Source organism: Stomoxys calcitrans, chromosome 2, assembly GCF_963082655.1.
Source record: "Stomoxys calcitrans chromosome 2, idStoCalc2.1, whole genome shotgun sequence".
NCBI classification, from domain to species: Eukaryota; Metazoa; Arthropoda; class Insecta; order Diptera; family Muscidae; genus Stomoxys; species Stomoxys calcitrans.
The window spans coordinates 84,163,827-84,187,268 of NC_081553.1; the positions used below are offsets into that span (position 1 = coordinate 84,163,827).

Here is a 23,442-nt window from a genome sequence, read left to right on the forward strand (position 1 = left end):
AAAGACAAAGAATATATAAATAATTCATTAAACGTTTAAGAAAGCAAAAATCGAAATGCATATGAAATCATAGAAACAGAATAGCAAGGACAAACAAAATGCATACAAAACTAGTTTCAAAGTACAATGCCAAGAATAGTTTAGTAACACACTTCGGAGAGAACATATTGACGCCATCGTGGGTTGAGCTTCGATGTGCAGTATAAAATTAAAATAGATGAGTAAGGGAACATAACGTTATGGAATATAATGGAATGTTAAAGTTGTGGGAACATGTTGTGATTTCTATAACCACCACCATAGGGGGGTTGAGTATATTAATTTTGTCTCTATGTTTGCTACACCTTGAAATATTGATTTGCAACCCCTAATTTTAGGATAGGAAATGTGGATGGAATAGAACAGTTTTTTGATCGGATAGCTGAGATGACACTTGAGATTGAGGGCGAGACACTGTCATCTGGGAGATCACATTACATGGATAGATCAAAACTAGAGAACAGAGTCGGCCTGAGGGTCTACATTGAGAACCCAGTGACTGAGATCTGTTTTAGACTGCCTGACCATAATACGGTCCTGCAGGCGGAGATCCAGGCGATCACGGAATGCGTGGTGTGGTGCTAACGCGAGGGCATCGCTATAACAACCAGGGCGGTAAAGTCACGAACGGTCTTGGAGTGTAAGAAGGAGATTAACGCCTTCTCTGAGAATGACACGATCGACACTGCGGCTAGAAGACTTAAGGCGATGGGAGAATGGATTGAGGATGAAAGCCGCTCATACCATCGCGGTATAATCGAGGCGACGATAGGAAACCAGGAAGGAAGGGGAGAGGTTTCCGATCGGTTACCTGAGATGAACCTTGAAGTTGAGTGCGACGCACTGCTGCCATCGGCACAGTCTTGGATTGACGGAACCCTAGTATTGCCATCTGGAAGATCATGTTACACCGATGGATCAAAGCTAAATGACAGAGTGGGCCTGAGGGTTAACATCGAGGACCCAGGGACTTACATCTGTTTTAGACTGCCTGACCATAATATGACCCTGCAGGCGGAGATGCAGGCCATCACGGAATGCTAAGGTTGTGTGATACTAACGCGAGGACATCTAGTGTTTAGGGACAGTAAAATGGCCGTAAGTGCAATAAAAAGCAGGACGGTAAGGTCACGAATAGTCTTGCAGTGTAAAAAGGAGATTAACGCCTTCTATGAGGATGGCAAAATTCGCATCGTTTGGGTGCTGGGCCATAGCGGAGTAAAGGGGAATGAAAAAGAAAACAATTTGCAGAGAAGGAAAGAGGACTGCTTGGTTATCTCGAGGCCTTTCGGGTCGACGCAGTACGAGTTAAGAGAGTGAGCGACGGAACGGTCGGTAGGACGACGAATGTTCTATGGGGTAATCCATATCGTGAGAGGACGAGGCTATTTATGAAAGGAAGCAAGCAGGAGGTCAGTATAGCTTTCGATATCATAACAGAACACATAGGACTTGGAGCTCACTAATGCAAAATCGGAACGGAAAGTGATGGCATGTGTAGGGCACGTTGGGAAGACGATTAGACGTTGGAGCATTTCCTATGTCTTTGCCCGGTTTTCGCTGCTAACAGGCACCATCACTTAGATGGGGACACATTAGCAGACATAAACCAACTAAGGGGCGTGGTATGAAAAACTATTGAGAATTTTGTAAGCAGCAAGGAATTCCTGACCTAAATTTTCTTTTTCGAGGTTAATTTTTATACCCATCACCAAAAGATGGAGGTATGCTTATCTAGTGATTCTGTTTGTAATACCTCGAAAGATTGGTCGGGGACCCCATAAAGTATATGTATTATTGATCGTATCGACATCCTGAGTCGAGCCATGTCCGTCCGTCCGTCTTTCGAAATCACCGCAGCGGTCGAACGCGTAAAGCTAGCCGCTTGAAATTTTGCATAGGTACTTATTATTAATGTATGGGCCATTTCGGTTCAGATTTAGATATAGCTCTCATATAAACCGATCTCCCGATTTGACATTTTGAGCCCTTACAATCAGCATTTTTTTCCGATATTGCTGCAATTTTGCATGCGATGGTTCGTAACGACTTCCAACAGTTGTGCCAAGTACGGTCCAAATCGGTCTAAAACCTGATATAGCTCCCATATAAACCGATGTCCTGATTTTACTTCTTGAGCCCCTTACAAGCGCAATTTTTATCCGATTTGCCTGAAATTGAGCACGTAGTGTTTTGTTACGAATTCCAACAAGAGCGTCATGTACGGTTCTAATCGGTGTAATACCTGATATAGCTCCCATATAAAACGAACTACCTATTTGACTTCTTGGAAGCCTCAATTTTCATCCGAATCGGCTGAAATTTTTGCACATAATATTTTTTTTGTCAGCCAACTCGCAGGTGATGTCCCCTATGAATATAGTGTATTGCGTTGGCGAGCGGAAATTAGGAATTGGAGGGGGGGAAAAGGATGTAGTGCTTATTGACATTTGTCTTAAATCTTTGGATGTCAAAGTGGGTGGGAAAAACATTAGTCGGAAGTCGATTCCACATACGAACGGTTCGAGCGAAATAAGAATACTCTCTATAATGCATTGTGCGGTCCGCTGGCCAATCAATTACAAACAGGTGTGAGTTCCTGAAATGTCTAGTATCCCTGACATACATCCTCACATCAAGAATAAAAAGACGAATATCAGACAAACACACACCATGAAAGAACCGATAGAACAGTGTCAAACAAACCACATTGCAACGATGATGAAGGGAGGCAATTGAGTTGGATACCCCACTGTCCACTATCAACGCCATCGCTCTCCTCTGTACACGGTCCAATAGCTCCAGGGATGATCTTGAAGCTCCAGCCCATACATGTGAGTTGTACTCCATTCTCGGCCTTATGAAAATGGATGTTAAGAAGATCAGACGGAGTGAAGTAATTCCTACACCGTTTAAGGAAGCCAAAACACTTGAATGCTTCTATCGACACTTCAAATACATGTTTAGCCCAACGGACATCACCTTGTATTTTCATGCCCAGAACATCAAGAACAAGATTGCTCAACGTCTACACCGTTGATAGGCAAAGATGATCGTAATGGGTCAGCGAATCGTTTTTGTGACAACAAGCAGCACTGAGTCTTCCGTGTATTAAAAACTACTCGATTCATTCGACCCCCCTCTGAAACGGCCAGCAAATCCTGGCAGAGTGTACCGTCCATAACCCGGTTCTTGTCCTCAATCTCTCGAAGACTCGGCCTATGATCGAATGACCGAGATTACTGTCATCCGCAAATGAGTAGATCGGATTCGATGTCTGACCCAATAGATCGTTGATTAAAATAAGAAAAAGAGAAGGAGAAAGAACAGAGCCCTGGGGTACACCTGCGGTCATTTTATGCTCATTGGATGAGAACCCATCTATAACGACTCGAATAGTGCGATCCCTGAGAAAGCTCGAAATAAATCGGACGAAGCAATTACCAAATGCGACAAGCTTCGATAGTAGTGTACCGTGGCAGATCCTATCAAATGCCTTCGAAATATCCAGAGCCACAATCTTACTTTCTGTTATGACTTCTAATAACTGTACCAAGTAACGTCTAAATCGGTCTATAACCTGATATAGCTCCCATATAAACTGATCTCCCGATTTGACTTCTTGAGCCCCTGGAAGCCTCAATTTTCATCCGAATTGACTGAAATTTTGCACATAGTGTTCTGTTATGACTTACAATAACAGAGCTTAGTACAGACTAAATCGGTCTATAACCTGATATAGACTCCATATAAACCGATCTCTCGATTTCACTTCTGGAGCCCTCAGAAGCCGCAGTTTTTATCCGATTTGGCTGAAATGGAGCACGTGGTGTTTTGTGACGCCTTCCAACAAGTGTATCAAGTACGGCCCAAATCGGTCCATAACCAGATATGGCTCCCATATATTGGCAGAATCCATGGTGGTGGGTTAGTATTTAGAGCGCACAACAAGCCGATTACTGGCTTAGATGTATGTCCATAGGGGCATGGGCGGATTAATATCCGATTGGAAACCTTGGAAACCATCAACCACTGAGAGCAGCTGTGGTTTGGGGTAATATAATGTCGCTCCTCCCAGAGCTAGTTGGTCTAAGGAAGAACTTCAGAAAACTCTTCGACAGAGCAAAAGCCACAAGAGCACCACACGATTGGAACATCTATAAGGCTGAGCTAAGAAAATATAATGGCGAGCTGAGAAAGGCTCAGAACAAATCCTGGGTAGAATTCTGCAGCTCGGTGAGGATACAGCTGAGACCTCTAGGCTAAGGAAGACTTTGTCCTCGAGACCTATTGCGGTGGGGTATATCCAACAATCAGAGAATGTATGGACAATGTCTAGGGAGAAAACACTAGAACTTCTCGTTGATACACATTTCCCGGGAAATTCTCCAATGGACAACGTGGCGCCAGAAGAGGTTGTCACTGCTATGCATTCGTCGGGGGCCATTTGGGAAATTGTGTTTGAGCAGAAAATCCTTTGGGCGATAAGAAGTTTCGACTGCTTTAAGTTGCCAGGCCCTGATCATGTATCACCGGTAGAATTACAAGCTGTGTCTGATATAATTGTTCCCTGGCTTAGGGAGATATACTCTGCTAGTATAAGAATGTAATATATACCTGTGGCATGGAGGGACAAAAAGGTTATTTTCATTTCGAAAGCAGGAAAACCTACCACACGAAGGCGAAAGATTTTCGACCTATTAGTTTGTCATCCTTTAGGCTGAAGACTCTTGAGGGGTTCATAGAAACATATCTTAGGGCAAAGATCCCTAGAAATCGCCCGTCGCTGCAGCAGCATGCATATAGTAAAGGCAAATCCACTGAAACAGCCCTTCGCGACCAAGTCGGCTACATAGAGGGTTCTCTCGCTGCCAAGGAATATGCAATACAATGTTGACATTGAAGGTTCTTCTTTGAATAATGTAAAACCGACGTCAATCATGAAGGAGTTGAAGTTTCTAGGCATCAACTCTACCATAAGAAAGTTTATTAATAACTTTCTTACTAAAAGATGCATTACGGCTGGCTTGGGATCTGTGGATCTAAAAAGATGGGTCAGCAGAGGAACTCCTCAAGGAGGTTTACTGTCTCCTCTACTTTGGAATATAGCCATAAACAATATATTATTGTCTCTGAAAGAAAAAGGCGTAAAAGTGGTCGCGTATGCTGATGACGTGGTAATTGCGGTTAGGGGAAAGTTTCCCGGCACTCTAAAAGATATACTTCCAGAAGCTCTAAGTAAAACAGCAAGTGGACTACCGAAAGTGGTCTGGGTATAAATCCGTGCAAGACAGAAGTAGTTCTTTTCAGCAGGAGACACAAGTTGACTACAGTGGCACCCGACTCCTTAGAAAGAGAGAATGTTCCACTAACAGAAAGCGCAAAATACCTGGGTGTTTTGCTGGACAAGAAACTAAACTTCAAATCCAACATTTTGGAAAGGGTAAGAAAGGCCACTCTTGCCCTGGACACCTGCAAGAGAGCCATTGCCAAAAGTTGGGGATTTAGACCGCGTGTCATTCCTTGGGTATATACTGCAGTTGTCAGACCTATTATGCTATATGGTGTTGTGGTCTGATGGACGGCGCTTCAAAAGTCCACCTACTGCTCAATACTTAACCGGATCCAAAGGATACCTTGTTTGTGCATCACAGCCGCACTGAGGACGACACCATCTGATGCACTGCATTTAATGGACATTATGGCTATCTAAATTGTAGCAACCACTGCCATGAGGTTAACGGAGCTTTTTCATTGGTCATGTGGCGGCCACGGACATTGTGTTATACTTGATACAATATCCGATGATCCGGGCAGTGTGGATTACACCCTATCTGAGCCGCTTTTTGATAAAAATTACTGTACCACTATTCCTGATACCGATTGGAACTACCATATCCCTGCTAACAGAAGTTACATAGATTTCAGTACGAATGGTTCCAAACTAAACGACCAGATGGGCTTTGGGGTGTACTCTAAAGATCTAGAACTGGTCATATCGAAAAGGTTACCCGACCACTGCATTGTGTATCAAGCAGAGATCCTTAAAATTAAGGAAGTGGTGGAATGGCTAAGATTTAATGTCATTACGACGATTGGCATAAATATCTTCTCAGACAGAAAGGCAGCCATTAAATCCCTGGAGAACGTATTTCTGAACACAAAAACCGCCCTCTACTGTCACACATCTCTCAGTTCAATACAATATTCAAATGTTCTGGCTGCCAGGCTACAGAGATATCCCAGGGAATTGTAAAGCGGACGAGCTTGTAAGACTAGGAACTACCTAACATGTTCTAGGGGAACCTGAATCTGTGAGTATCCCTCTAGTGACATGTATGCTAAGTTTTCAGGACCAGGCTCGAAGGGCAACGAATGATAGATGGTCCTAAAGAGGGGGTTGTGAGCATTCCAAAACTATGTGGCCTCATCTAGACTTGAAGAGGGGTACAGCTTTGCTGTCATTGGTTAGAACAGACGTCTCAGTCCTTGTGTCCGTCATGACAGGTCACTGTCTAATCGCAAAACATGCTGACAGACTGAAGGTTGCCAGCAACGACTTTTGCAGAAACCTTCTGTGTGTGTGTCCCGCACTAGCAGTTAGGAGTTCCACTCTAGGTCTTCATTTCTTTGAGGCGGATGTGAACATTTGCAAGTTACGGGACATTTTAAAGCGATCTGGATGTTTTAACGGTAGGAACTAGAAGGCATCTTCCTTCTTCTGTTCCTGTGGTATCACAATGGACGAAAACGTCTAAGTGAGTCTGATGGCAGACTGCCACTTAAACCTAATCTAACCTAATGTCGCCCCTTAAAATTTTCCAACTTTATTTCTTTCCAAAGATAAAGCGAAGCAGATTTTCGCTTTATATAATTGCTTTACATTATTTTAAAGACAATTTCTGTGAGCACCATCTGCAATCACGTGAGAAAGCATTTCTTTGTGTCACAGTATTCATGCCATGGAATACTTTTGACGACACAGTCTTAATCTCATTCGTTATCTTGTTTGACACTTTAATACTTTGTACGAATGTTATGTATAAAGCTCCGTATATGTATTTGACGTATACTGCTCTTAGCATCAAGGTGATGTTGATTCCACCACCATGTATGCCAGTATGGTTTTCTAAGAAAATTAAATGATTTTCAGGGTCAAATACTCTGGTGGATAGAAAATGTTATTTAAAAAAAGCAACAACAAACTAATTGAGGTTTTCAATATTCAGAGTACTATCACTTGTTGCTGGGAAATGGAGAGTAAAAAAAGTGATTTGCTTTTCATTTTACTTTGGCTCTTTGATCTAGGAATTTCAAATCAAACATTTTGGAAAGGGCAAGAAAGGCAACTCTTGCCCTATGCTTCTAGCGACATGTAAGCTAAGTTTTCAGGACCAGGCCGGAGGATACCGAATTTTGTAACGCAGCATGAAAGAAAATTACTCCACTTCAAATATTTCTACCAAATGAAGACGTCCAACTATATTAAAATTAAAGACACTTGACCAACTGCTACTCTAAGCAATCATCGATTACCATAAGAGTAAGTTCCCAATGTAGGCATATTGGATGTGCGTGAAGATAAATTCCGAATATAACTAGTAGAGACACAGACCGCTTTGTTAAGAGAGCGCGAGAGAGTGTAACATAAGAGTTAACAGATTTCCTCTAAGGCGTTACCATTGCTCCTGCAGGCAATCCAATAATTCCAGTCTTTACAAAAATTACAAAATATTATTAAATTTCTATATTTTTTGGTAATGTTAAATATTAACAGAGCTCTGCTAACGCCTTAGAGGAAATCTGTTAACTCTTATGTAACACTCTCTCGCGCTCTGTTAACAAAGCGGTTTGTGTCTCTACTAGGTATATTGGAAATTTATCTTCACGCACATGCATATTGCAGCCTACACTGTTTGCGGCGTGACATTCTTGAGTACCAAAAACCTCCCCCCAAGGAACGCATGATACAACCAGAAGCGCCAAAAAGTTACTGAAGCCAAGATTGCGTCATACAGGGCAACTATACAGCTAGTAGCAATGCGCCAGAAGAAGACAAAGACGTGATGAGTGTTAGCGAATAAAGATGTTCAAGAGCCAGAATGGAAGCCGAATAATCTACCAAGAATTAAACATCAAACCAATAGCTTTGGTACAGGCACATACGCCTACAGACACATAAAAGGAAATCTGTTAAGAGGTACTGATAGTGTGCTGAGGATATGAAAGAATACTTTTCCAGCAGCTGGTATTCGCTGATGAGCCAACCCCTGATGATAGTATTGAATGTGTACCACCCAGTCTAAACGAGGTCCTCGCAACAGTAATCCAGCTGAAAAAACAAGTAAAAAGGTGTTAAGTTCAGCCGTGCCGAACTTTGCCTACTCACCTCCAAAGATATAATAATCCTCCTATTTTATTATAGCTTCACTACTGTAGCCACAGTTATATCTAAATAGGGGCTGGTCTCGACCATATTTTTTTCACGTCCCGTGAACTCTTGTACAACAGTTTCAGCGAAATCAAGCAATAAGTCAGCTTTTTATGGGAATAAGACCCTAAATTATATGATCGGTCTTTCTGACAGCTAAATAAATAGTCTGACCTGATTCATATTTGGGTCGAATGTCCGTAGGCTTAAAACAACTCACTGTTTCAATTTCAGCGAAATCAGGTAATAAGTAAAGCTTTTATGGGCTTCAGACCCTTTATCGGCAGATCGGTCTATATGGCAGCTATATCTAAATATAGTCCGATCTAAACCATATTTGAGTCAGATATCGGGAGGCCTAAAACTACTTACAATTTCAAATTTCAGGGAAATCGGATAAAAAATAAAGCTTTTATGAGCTTCAAATCCTTTATCGGCAGATCGGTCTATATGGCAGCTATATCCAAATATAGTCCGATCTTAACCATATTTGGGTCAGATGTTGGGAGGCCTAAATTTCAGCGAAATCGGATAAAGAATAAAGCTTTCATGGGTTTCAGACCATTTATCGGCGGGTTGGTCTATATAGCAGCAAGACTATCAAATTTCATTGTAGTCTTGTCTGCGCAATCGAATAAAAGTGTTCCTAAAGATAAAATTTCATTGAAATTTTCTCTAAAGACAAAACTTCAACGAAATTTTACTTAGAAACAAAATTTTAGTAAAATTTTCCCAAAGACAAAATTTTAGCGAAATTGTCCCAAAGGACAAAATTTCAATGACATTTCCCCTGAAGTGAAAATTTCAGTGAAGTTTTCCCCAAAGAAAAAATTTCAGCGAAATTTTCCCTAAAACCAAAATTTTAGTGAAATTTTCTCTAAAGATAAAATTTTAGTGAAATTTTCTCTAAAGATAAAATTTTAGTGAAATTTTCTCTAAAGATAAAATTTCAGTCAAATATTCCCCAAAAAACAAAACTTCAGTGAAATTTTCCTAAAGACAAAATGTCAGTGAAATTTTCCCCAAAAGACAAAATTTAAGTGAAATTTTCTACAAAAACAAAATTTCAGTAAAATTTTCCTTAGAAAAAAAATTTCAGTGAAATTTTCCCTAATGACAAAATTTCGGTGAAATTTTCCCTAAGGCGAAAATGCCAGTAAAGTTTTCCCTAAAGAGAAAATGTCAGTGAAATTTCAGTGAAGTTTTCCCTAAAGGCAAAATTTCAGTGACATTTCCCCTGAAGCGAAAATTTCAGTGAAGTTTTCCCCAAAGAGAAAATTTCAGCGAAATTTTCCCTAAAATCTAAATTTTAGTGAAATTTTCTCTAAAGATAAAATTTCAGTGAAATTTTTCCCAAAAAACAAAACTTCAGTGAAATTTTTCCTAAAGACAAAATGTCAGTGAAATTTTCCCCAAAAGACAAAATTTAAGTGAAATTTTCTTCAAAAACAAAATTTCTGTAAAATGTTCCTTAGAAAAAAAAATTTCAGTGAAATTTTCCATAAAGACAAAATTTCGGTGAAATTTTCCCTTAGGCGAAAATGTCAGTAAAGTTTTCCCGAAGGAGAAAATGTCAGTGAAATTTCTCCTAAAAACTAAATTTTAGTGAAATTTCTCCTAAAGACAAAATTTCAGCGAAATTTCAGTGAAATTTTTCCCAAAAAACAAAACTTCAGTGAAATTTTACCTAAAGACAAAATGTCAGTAACATTTTTCCCAAAAGACAAAATTTAAGTGAAATTTTCTTCAAAAACAAAATTTCAGTAAAATTTTCCTTAGAAAAAAAATTTCGGTGAAATTTTCCCCAAGGCGAAAATTTCAGTAAGGTTTTCCCGAAGGCGAAAAATGTCAGTGAAATTTCTCCTAAAAACAAAATTTCAGTGAAGTTTTCACTAAAAGCAAAATTTCAGTGAGATATACCCTCAACATTCAGTGAAATTTGTCCCTGAGACAAAATTTTAGTGAAATTTTCCCTAAAGACAAAATTGCAATCAAACTTTCCCTTGAGACAAAATTTGAGTGAAATAGTAAAAACAAAATTTCAGAGAAATTTTCAGTATAGATCAAATTTCAGTGAAGTTTTCCTAAAAGAAAAACTTTCAGTAAAATTTTCCGTAGATACAAAATGTCAGTAAAAAAAAGTTTTTTCTATACACAAAATTTCAATCAAATTTTCTTCAAAGACAAAATTTCGATTAAATTTTCTCTATAAAATTTTCCCCAAAGAAAAAATTTCAATAAATGCATCCCTCTAAAGACAAAATTTTATCAATTTTTCTGTAAAACTTTCCCTTAATACTAAATTTTAATGAAATTTTACCTAAGGCAAAATTTAAAAAAAAAAAAATTTAATTAAATTTTTTAAATTAATTTTTTTTACTTTCAGTCAAATGGGCTTTGGGTTTTCCCCCAATATTCCACCCTTAGTAATCCACTGAATCCCAGCCATGAAACCTGACGCTTTATTGTCCGGCTCTGTGTTTGTCCATTAAAATGCAATTTTGATATTAAACGCGACATGACTTTTACGCAAGTCAATTAAAATTTTACTGAAGTCTGAAATCCTGATTTTGATTGAATTTTAATAATGACACCATAATGGTGACAACAATGATTGTTTTCGGCGCGTGTTTTTACTGGCCCTAGCTAAAGCCCTTGCCATAATGTGATGAAACGAAAGCAGCAAATGATGATGAGATTGGATTTCGTATTGGATGTCAAGCCACCAAAAATCATTGGCCAGCTTGTTATTTATTTCGTTTTTATTTTATGACCATCATCCTCGGCCTACGATGACACAATACCATAAAGCAGGGGGGGGGGCTAAACGCCAGTATTGGTAAAGTTTAATATCCCTGCCGATCATCGGTTGACACAAGTTGACAGCTTTCATACACTCTGCCAATCCCTACTGCTTATGGGGCTATTCGGATTACAAAGCTCGCTTGTGGACATTGAAGCCCCCTCATGCACATACACACATGTGTAGATGCAAAGCCATATAAAGACAGACAGACAGACGAGATACATTTTGTATATCCGTTTATGGTTAAAGTGTTGGATTTACAGCACAGTTGATATATTGTGTCATGACAATAAAAAGTGATTAGTTTTTGATACCATGACGGGTCAAACAAAAAACGAATGGAGGAGGCAAACGAAAACAGTACGACATCAACTAGGGGATTTGCGAAAAATCTACATGAAACAAAAACATTGTAGTTGGGATCAAGCAAAATTATCTTAAGCGATACATGCATGATGAGGGCTGCGGTAAAACGAAGTAAACACTTAGATATTTATATATAGTAGCCGATCCGGGCCCACTCCGCTGCGCATTCTTTAACTTTCTAGTATCTTTTTAGCCTATGTCCGCCTATGACGCTGAACGCCTGCGTTCGCATCCTGTCGAGAACATCGGACAAAATTTAAAGCAGTGGTTATCGCCACTGTAGCGCAGAGGTTATCATGTCCGCCTATGACGCTGAACGCCTGGGTTCAAATCCTGGCGAGACAATAAATAATTTCCAACGGTGGTTTTACCCTCCTAATGCTGGCACCATTTGTGAGGTACTATGCTAAAGAGGTGTCGCACTGCGCCACGCCGTTTTGACTCGGCTATAAAAAGGAGGCCCGTTATATTTGAGCTTAAAACTTGATATGTGAGAAGTTTGCCCCTGTTCCTTAGTGGAATGTTCATGGGCAAAATTTGCATTTGGTTATCGCCTCTTAATGCTGGCGACATTTGCGAGGTACCATGCCGCAGTGCGACACCTCTTCCAAAGAGGTGTCGCACTGCGGCACGCCGTTCGGACTCGGCTATAAAAAAGATCCTTATCATTGTGTTTAAACTTGAATCGGAGAGCACTCATTGATGTGTGAGAAGTTTGCCCCTGCTCGGTTCTTGAGTAAATTTTTACTCCACTCCCAAATGCAGCTGTTGAGTCAGTTCCAAGCTCTAAATTGTTGCGAATGATCTTTATATCCATTTGGCGGGTTTAAGGCCGCCCCTCAAAGCACCAGACTACAACAATAGAAACCACGTCTGGTATTTGGTGACTGTAAGAGTGCAAAACTAGTAAGAACGTGCTAAGTTCGGCCGGGCCGAATCTTACATACCATCCACCATGGATCGCATTTGTCGAGTTCTTTGCGCGGTTTCTCTTTTAAGGCAAACAAAGAATAATGAATAAGAACTGTTACGTTAGTGGACCTATATCAAGATATAGTTTGATTCGAACCATAAATGAATTGAATGCTGAACATTTCAGAAGTCATTGTGTAATATTTCAGTCCATTCGGATAAGAATTGCGTTTTGTAGGGGCTCAAGAAGCCAAATCGGAAGATCGGTTTATATGGGAGCTGTATCAAGCTATGGATCAATTCAGACCATATTAGTCACGTATGCTGAAGGTCATGAGAGAAGCCGTTGTACAAAATTTGACCCAAATCGGATGAGAATTGCGCCCTCTAGAGGCTAAAGACGTCAAGATCCCAGATCGGTTTATACGGCAGCTATACCAGGTTATTTACCGATTTGCACCGTACTAAGCGCAGTTGTTGGGAATTATAACAAAACACCTTATGCAAAATTTCAGCTAAATCGGATGAGAATTGCGCCCTCCAGGGGCTCAAGAAGTCATGATCCAAGATCGGTTTATATAGCAGCAATATCAGGTAGTAAACCGATTAAGACTATGCTTAGTACAGTTGTTAAAAGTAATACGAAAACACCTCATCAGATAAGAATTGCGCTTTCTAAAAGCTGAAAAGTCAAGACCACAGATCGGTTTATGTGGCAGCTATACCAGGTTATGTACCGATTTGAACCATATTTAGCACAGTTATTGGAGGTGATGCCAAAACAAGGCGTGCAAAATTTCAGTCAAATCGGATAAGAATTGTGCCCTTCAGAGGGTCAAGAAGTCAAGACCCCAGATCGGTTTATATGGCAGCTATAGCAAAACGTGGACCGTATTAGGCCATTTATAATCCCAACCGATCTACACTAATACAAAGTATTTGTGCAAAATTTCAAGCGCCTAGCCTAACTTCTTCGAAAAATAGCGTGGTTTCGACAGACAGACGGACCAACGGATTGACGGACGGACATGGCTAGATCGACTTAGAATGTCATGACGACCAAGAAAATATACATTTTTTTGGGTCTTAGACGCATATTTCGAAGTGTTACAAACAGAATGACAAAATTAGTATACCCGCATCCTATGGTGGAGGGTATACAAAGATCGAGATCTGGGGTTTTTTAAAAATTAGGGTAATAAGAAGTTATTTTTAGGGGAGGGATGGCACCTCAGACATTTCACTCAAATATGGATATCATATTCGATCTACATTCCCAAATCCCTTTAAGTTGAGCCCCATATTGCCATGGTCGATACATATGAACGGTTTGGAGGGTGTTTTGGGGCTGGGGCGGCCACCGGCACTTTGCCTTGAAAATAGATATCAAATTCGTTCTATACTTCCAAATACCGTTGATTTGATCTCCATATTGCCATAGTCGGATATGAATTTCAGTTTAGTGGGTGCTTTGAGGCATGCATCATTCCGTTAGCAATACATCGAAATATCCATTTCCGACCTTCTAAAGTATGTATATTCTTGATCATCGTAAAAATCTAAGACGATCTAGCCATGTCCGTCCGTCTATCTGTTGAAATCACACTACAGTCTTTAAAAATAGAGATATTGAGCTGAAACTATGCACAGACTCTTTTTTCGTCCATAAGCAGGTTAAGTTCGAAGATGGCTGCCTCGGGCTATATTTTGATATATCCCCTATATAGACCGATCCGCCGATTTAGGGTTTTGGGCCCCTAAAAGCCACATTTATTATCCGATTTTGCTGAAATTTGGAACAGTGAGTTGTGTAAGGCCCTTCCACATCCTTCTGAAATTTGGCTCAGATCAGTCGAGATTTGGATATAGATGCCATATAGACCGATCTCTCGATTTAAGGTTTTGGTCTTTTATGGGACCATTTATTGTCCGTTTTTTGCCCAAATTTTGGGACAGTGAGTTGCGTTAGGCCATTCGACATCCGTCTTCAATTTGGCCCATATCGATCCAGATTTGGATATAGCTGTCATATAGACCGATCTCTCGATCGGGCCCATAATTGGCGCATTTATTATCCGATGTCACTGATATTTGTAACAGTGAGTTGCGTTAAGCCCTCGACATACTTCTGCAATATGGCCCAGATCGGTCCAGATTTGGATATAGCTGCCATATAGACCCATCTCTCGATTTAAGGTCTTGCGCCCATAAAAGATGCATTTATTGTCCGATTTTGCACAAATTTGGGACAGTGAGTTGTGTTAAGCCCCTCGACATATATCTGCAATTTGGGCTAGATCGATCAAGATTTGTATATAGCTGCCACATAGACCGATCTCTCGCATTTATTGTCCGATTTCGACGAAACTTTTTGACATTGAGTTATGTTCTTTGACATTTTTCTGAAACTTGGCCCAAATCGGTCTAAATCTGCATATAGCTGACATATATACCGATAGCTCAATTTAAAGTCTTGGCCCCATTGAAGGAGCATTTATAATCCGTTTTCACTGAAATTTGACACAGTGACTTATGTTAGGCTTTTTGACATCCGTGTTGTTGGACTATCACTTGTACTTATTACTATTTGGTCCAAATCGGAATATATTTCGATATAGCTGCTATGGGACATTAATTATGCATTTTTCACCTGATTATGTCGAAAGGTGTTTTACGTATATACCCGAGGTGGTGGGTATCCAAAGTTCGGCACGGCCGAACTTAACGACTTTTTACTTTTATGCCATATTTGTAATTTACCGCCGTATACTTTTCATTTGAGTGCCGTATTGACATGAACGTTCAATATATATGCTTAGAGGAGTTTTGGGATTGGGGCGTCCGCTGTGTACTTAGACCAAAATTTTAATAAGATTTTCGTTTTTTAGTCTTCAATACCTTTCATTTGAAAACCATATTGTGCAAATCGGTCCACTTTCAGTTTTGGGTGTCGTTTTTTGGCGTAAGGCGGAGGGTCAGCCCCCATCCGATATCAAAAAATTATATAGCCTATGTTTCCTTCCTGACAAACCTACACAATCTGTGAAAATTAAGAAATTTGATTCAGCCGAGTTCCATATAGTCAGAATGGTTTTATGCCCATTTGGGCCGTTTTTATGGGAAGGGGTGACACCCTATACTTCGACATGAATTTGTATACCAGATTCGTTATCAACTCCTGCATACTTTTCATTTGATTCCCATATTGTCCTTATCGGTGATTTTGGGTGGTGTTTTTGGGGTAACGGAGGAGGGTTCGCCCCCTTCCGTTATCAATAATTATAAGGCCATTTCCTTCTTCCTGACCATATTCGAAATCTACTCCCGAATACCCTTCATTTGAGTCCCATATTGTCATGATCGTCAAACAATTCTATTTTTAGGGGTTTTGGGGCCGGGGCGGCTACCAAGTTACATGGACCCAATTTTTATTATGAAATTCGTATTCTACTACTGAATACCTTTCATTAAAATCCCATATTTTCCCGATCGTACCACTTTTATTTTTGGGTAGTACTTTTGGGGTATGGGGGAGGGTCCGCCCCCCTCCTGATATCAAAAACTTATATAGCCTATATTTCCTTCCAGACCAACCTACACAACAATCTGTGAAAATTTCAAGATAATCGGTTCAGCCGTTCTTTGAGTCTATACGGAACAAACAAACAAAGCGACAAAAATATGAACAAACAAACACAAATTAATTTTTATACGCACCACCGTAGGATAGGGGGTATATTCATTTGACCATTCCGTTTGCAACACATCGAAAAATCAATTTCCGACCCTACAAGGTACATATATTTCGGATCGTCGTTAAATTCTTAGACGATTTAACGACGTCTGTATGTCCGTGACTGTTGTAAGCACTCTACAGCCTTCAAAAATTTAGATTTTGATTTGGCATAGATACGTCTTTTTGATGCGGTAGTAAAGTTTTTGAGCGGGCCAAAGCGGACCCTATTTGGATATCCGACCTTCCGATAAAGGGACTAATGCCCATAAATGCTTAATTTTTCATCCGATTTTGTTGAAACTTGAAACAGTGAATATCATCTGGCCTAACTATGGTTCAGATCGAAATACATTCAGATATAGCTGCAAATACATTTGGAATTGTAAATGGGACAAATCAGTCCATGTTTTGATATAGCTGCCATATAAACCGATCTTGGGTCTTGACTTCTTGAGGGCACAATTCTTATTCAATTAGAATAAAATTTTACACTACGCGCTTCGCTATGACTTCCATCAACTGTGCTAAGAAAGGTTCAAATCGGTCAATATTGACTTCTTCAGCCTCTAGAGGGCGCAATTCTTATCCGATTGGAATGAAAATTTGCATGACGTGTTTTGATATGATATCCAACAACTGTGTCAAGTAGGGTTCAAATCGGCCTATAACCTGATATAGCTGCCATATAAACCAATCTGGGATCTTGACTTCTTGAGCCTCTAGAGGTCGCAATTATTATCCGATTTGCCTGGTCGAATCCTCTCATGACCATCAACATACGTGTTTATTATGGCCTGAATCGGTGTAAAGCCTCATATAGCTCCCATATACATCGATCTCTCTCTATTTTTAAGGGCCCAAAGGGCGCAATTCTTATTCGAATTGGCTGATATTTTACACAGGTCTCCAACATATAATTTAATTGTGGTCCGAACCGGACCATAGCTTGATATCGCTGTAATAGCAGAGCAAATCTTTTCTTTTATCCTTTTTTGCCTAAAAAGAGATGCCGGTAAAAGAACTCAACAAATGTGATCCATGGTGGAGGACATATAAGATTCGGCCCGGCCGAACTTAGCATGCTTAACACTTGTTGAGACTTAATTTAGCTATCACACTAGTGATACTCTGACGAGCGGTTATAGTTGTAAAAGACCTTTTACAAGCTGAAGTGCAAATTAATGTTTAAGACCCTTAATGATTTAGTTGTCTACTAGGGGTCTGTCAGAACTACTCACAAATTTTTTTTTGGTCTATGGACAATTTTGGACAAAATTACTTCCTACCGACATTAAAATTTGCTCGATACATGATTTTTATAAAAATTTCACAATAATGTGCGCCCACTCAATATTTAGATTAAAAAAAAAAAAAAACATATAAAAACCTTCAACATAATTCCCCGAATTCCATTGTGACACATTACTCTCATCAATATGTTATTTTCTTTTCATTTCAACATAATGGTTTCCATTGAAGTTTTTCTTTTCGAAGTTATCAATTTACAACTGTCAATCACATTTTTCCACGAAATGCCATTATTATTGATTTTCTTTTTTTTGTTTTGTAAAATTGAACAGTTATACAGTCTATTAAATGTTCGTTTAAATCTCGTATGACTCAGTTCGTGGCCAATACATTTCGTTGATTCATTCTCACGAGGTTATAGCCAGACTTGCTGGTACATAAATTGCTATGAACTGTAATGGCCTATCCAGGACATTTCACTGTCTTCACTGTCCTTTAGCAAAAGTGTCAATTAACGTCACAGATTGATGGAACAATATACTCGAATGTCACATCCACAAATTTAACGCCACCCAACTTGGGGTCGTATGTAGCTGCATAACAACAATGATGTGGCCAATTTATTTGGTAAAATTTATGCAGAACTATCCGAGATGTATATCACAATGGACTAAATTAATGAATAAGGTCAAGACTATATTTTCACGCTGTTTTATGGAAAATGTCACAAAAAGTGGCATCACATTTAATAATGTTTTGGAGTCGATACGAAAGTTAACACAAAGGGTGAACCAAAAAAACTTTCGGAAAAATTTATATGGGAGCTGTAACAGGCTATAGACCGATTCAGACCATAATAAAAAACGTATGTTGATGGTCATGAGAGGATCCGTCGTACAAAATTTCAGGAAAACCGGATAATAATTGCGACCTCTAGAGGCTCAAAAAGTCAAGATCGGTTTTTGTGACAGGTATATCAGGTTGTGAACCGATTTGAACTTTATTTGGCACAGTTGTTGAAAGTCATAATAAAATACGTCATGCAAAATTTCAAAATTTTCATAGGAACTGCGCCCTCTAGAAGCTCAATAAGTCAAGTCCCCAGATCGGTTTATATGATAGATATATCAGGTTATAAACTGATTAGAACCATATTAGGCACAGTTGTTGGATATTATAACAAAATACTTCGTGCAAAATTTCATTCAAAGCGAATAAGAATTGCGCCCTCTAGTGGCTCAAGAAGTCAAGATTCAAGATCGGTTTATATGGCAGCTATATCAGGTTATTGACTGATTTGAACCATACTTGTCACAGTTGTTGGAAGTCATAGAGAAACACATCGTGCAAAATTTAATTCAAATCGGATAAGAATTGCGCCCTCTAGAGGCTCAAGAAGTCAAGACCCAAGATAGGATAATATGGCAGCTATATCAGGTTATGGACCGATTTGAACCATACTTGGCACAGTTGTTGAATATCATAACAAAACATGTCGTGCCAAATGTTATTCAAATCGAATAAGAATTGCGCCCTCTAGTGGCTCAAGAAGTCAAGATTCAAGATCGGTTTATATGGCAGCTATATCAGGTTATTGACTGATTTGAACCATACTTAACACAGTTGCTGGAAGTCATGGAGAAACACATCGTGCAAAATTTAATTCAAATCGGATAAGAATTGCGCCCTCTAGAAGCTCAAGAAGTCAAGACCCAAGATCGGTTTATATGGCAGCTATATGAAAACATTGACCGATATGGCCCATTTACACTCCCAACCGACCTACACTGATAAGAAGTATTTTTGCAAAATTCCAAGCTTCTAGCTTTACTCCTTCGAAAGTAAGCGTGCTTTCGACAGACAGCATTTTCTTATGCCTTGAAATAGTCACACTACTGTCTCAACCTCCTCCGACATGACTTCATGTACCCCTTGAATCCTTAGTTTTTATCTGATTTGGAGGGAAATTTGAAGAACAACCCTTGTGTTGCAATCTGCCAACTGACAGCTCTATCGTAAAGTTTGACATTTTTGAGGTTATACGTCCTCAGAACGTTTTGACATACGAGCGCTATTTGTGTTGTTTACAGTTACCTAAAAGATTTATCTTGCCCAAAAAATGGAATTAAATCGTAAATATTTTCGTGCGATTATTTTTTACAACTTTCGAAGTAGATTAACTCAACAACAGTTTATCGACGAACTTAATTTAAGTTTTGGCAATGAAGCTCCATCAAGGACCAGTATTTATCGATGGTATGGTGAATTTAACCGAGGTGGTAGTTCACTCCAAGACGAATTTCGTGAAGGTCGTCCAAAATCAGTTGTTGTTCCAAAAAGCATTGAAGATATGCGCCAACTGATGTTGGAAGATCGTCATGTGACCTATAGTGAGATTGAGACAACCTTAGGCATTAGTGGGACCAGCATACATACAATATTCCATGCACATTTGACGTTCAAAAAAATTTTGTTCGCGTTGGATCCCACACAATTTGTCAATCACTCAAAAAAAGGCTCGTGTCGATTGGTCGAAAGAAATGCTCCAAAAATACTATCGCGGTGCTTCGAAATGCGTCTATGATATCGTGACAGGTGGTGAATCGTGGATTTACATGTATGAGACCGAAAGTAAACAGCAGTCGACTGTATGGGTGTTTCAAGATGACCCAAATCCAACAAAAGCTGATCGCGCACAGAGCACTTCTATTTGCTTGGAAGTTTTGCTTGTTTTTTTCGGCAAAACTGGACATATGGCAATCGAACCACTAGAACAACACTGAACAGTTATTTGTTTGCCAGCTGTCTTCCAAGAAATAAGAAAAACCAACCACCGAAAACCACTCCCCTCAATCGAAAATGTATCTGGCATCATGCCCCAAAAATTTTTTCGAACTCGTGGAGTTAAAAAGGTTCTTGAAAACCTAGACGTAAATAAATATCAATACTTGTCTTACGCAAGTGTTCTTCGACGCTCGCTCGTCCATTACGCAACCTTTTCAACCTTGCCTACCGTGCGGGAGTCAGTCCCGGCGCGTTGGGAGGTTGCGAATGTTCAGCCAATACCCAAGAAGGGTGAGGCAAACAACCCTGCGAATTATCGGCCAATTGCGATATGCTCCGCTCTCTCCAATGTCATGGAGAGCATGGTTAATCACAAGGTGGTGATTAATCACAAGTGGTGATTAATCACAAGGTGGTGATTAACCATGCTCTCCATGACATTGGAGAGAGCGGAGCATATCGCAATTGGCCGATAATTCGCAGGGTTGTTTGCCTCACCCTTCTTGGGTATTGGCTGAACATTCGCAACCTCCCAACGCGCCGGGACTGACTCCCGCACGGTAGGCAAGGTATTTAGAGTCTAATGGCCTTCTTAGCGATTTCTGAGTTCCGCAGAAATCGCTCTACGGCTCTACCTCATGGCACTTCTGTCGGAACGTTGTAGTCGCTCAATCCACCATTTTGGTGAGAGTAAGGTTTTGGCTCTGGATATCTCCAAGGCATTTGATAGGGTCTGGCACGGTGCACTACTATCAAAGCTTGTCGCATTTGGTGTCGGTAATGGCTTCATTCAATTTATTTCGAGCTTTCTCAGAGATCGCACTATTCGAGTCGTTATCGATGGGTTCTCATCCAATGAGCACAAATTGACCGCAGGTGTATCCCAGGGCTCTGTTCTTTCTCCATATATTTTTCTAATTTTCATCAACGATCTGTTGGATCAGACATCGAATTCGATCTACTCATTTGCGGATGACAGTAATCTCTGTCATTCGTACTAATTCGACCATAGGCCATAGGTCTTCGAGAGATTGAAGGCAAGAGGCGGATTATGGACGATATACTCTGGCAGGTTTTGCTGGCCATTACTGAGTGGGGTCGAATGAATCGAGTAGATTTTAATACACGGAAGACTCAGTGGTGATTGTTGTTACACAAACGATTCGCTGACCCATTACGATCATCGTTGTCTTTGTCAACGGTGTAGATGTTGAGCATTCAGAAGCCCTTGATGTTCTGGGCATGAAAATACAAAGTGATGTCCGTTGGGCTAAACATGTATTTGAAGTGTCGAAAGAAGCATTCAAGTGTTTAGGCTTCCTTAAACGGTGTAAGAATTTTTTCACTCCGTCTGATCTTCTTAACATCTACACCACTTTCATAAGGCCGAAAATGGAATACAACTCACATGTATGGGCTGAAGCTTCAAAATCATCCCTGGAGCTACTGGACTGTGTACAGAGGAGAGCGATGGCGTTAATTGGGGACAGTGGGGTATCCAACTCTATTGCCTCCCTTCATCATCGTCGCAATGTGGGTTGTTTGACGCTGTTCTATCGGTATTTTCATGGTGTGTGTTCGTCTGATATTAGTCTTCTTATTCCTGACGTAAGGATGTATGTCAGGGATACTAAACATTCCAGGAACTCACACCCGTTTGTAATTGATTGGCCGGCGGACCGCACAATGCATTATAGAGAGAATTCTTATTTCGCCCGAACCGTTCGTATGTGGAATCGACTTCCGGCTAATGTTTTTCCCACCCATTTCAACATCCAAAGAATTAAGACAAATGTCAATAAGCACTACATCCTTTTCCCCCCTCCAATCCCTAATTTCCTCTCACCAACGCAATGCACAGCATTCATAGGGGACACCCCCTGCGTGTTGGATGACAGAAAAAAATAACTTCCCACATATCAATGTGCAGTTGCAGTTCGATTCAAGTTTAAGCTTTAAGGGGCCTCGTTTTTTATAGCCGAGTCCGAAAGGCGTGCCGCAGTGCGACACCTCTTTGGAGAGGTGTCGGTTCAAACAACTGAATTTTTTGAGCACTCGATTTGATGAGTCATCCGCCGTATAGTCCTGTCTTGGCACCGAATGACTTCTTTTTATTCCCGTACATAAAAAATAACATGAGTGGTCAAAGTTTTTCGACACCTGAAGAAACGGTTGATGTGTTCAGAACGCATGTTTTGGAGATACCTCAATCAGAGTGTCAAAAGTGCTTCGACAATTGGTTCAAGCATATAAAAAATGTAAAGTTCTTAAGGGGGAATATTTTGAAAACTAATAAAGCGATTTTCGATGATTAACATTTGCCTTTTTGTTCTCTACTCCCGAAATATAAAAGGCAACACTCGTATAAACATCAAATATAACCCAGATAGGTCAGTCAATTCAGACCGTTTTATATGAACTCAAAGAAGAGTTCATAGTTGAAACCGAAATCTCTATTTTCGATTGATTACTTGAAATTTGTTAGATTACGATTTTTACAAACGCCAATTGAGTTGCTCCAGAATTTGATCCCAATGTTTATGCTACCTACTCAATGTAAAGTCATCCAATCAAACATTTTCTGGGATTTTCAATTATTTAAAAATATTTATTTTACATATCATGAACAACAGCTAAGAAAACCTTTAGGCTTACCTTTCACCAAGTATCATATTTTTAATTAATGTAGAATAAATTTTCCAGGAAAGCATAATTAAAAGAAAACTTGGCCTCAATGAACCAACCAAGTGTCAATTTCCTATTAGCCTATAGACTGTATCTTTACTTCAAGCATTCTTGTTAAGGTGGTCCATACAAAATGGTATCAACAGTACAACAGAGGCACTAAATAAAATTCTCAAAATTCATTTGGGTCATCAATCAGAGTAATAATGGCCAGATGTTTATAAACCATTGCCATCAAACTTTCACATAGAAAAACCAGTAAGAAAAGGCAAAAGTCGGGCGGAGACGACTATGAAATACCCTACACCTACCCTGTAAGTACAATGGAGGTGCTATATACAACTCTGAAGCACTTTTGATGGACCTCAGGGAGCTATATCTAAATCTGAACCGATTTCAAGCAAACTTCTCAGATACGGTGGCAGTCGTCGAGTA

At 39.8% G+C, this 23,442-nt stretch overlaps 1 protein-coding gene across 2 annotated transcripts in view; it reads right to left on the reverse strand.

Annotated features, from left to right (window-relative positions):
• Positions 1-23,442, reverse strand: part of LOC106083314 (uncharacterized) — a 254,888-nt gene that overhangs the window by 135,718 nt on the left and 95,728 nt on the right. The gene's annotated exons all lie outside the window — the stretch shown is intronic.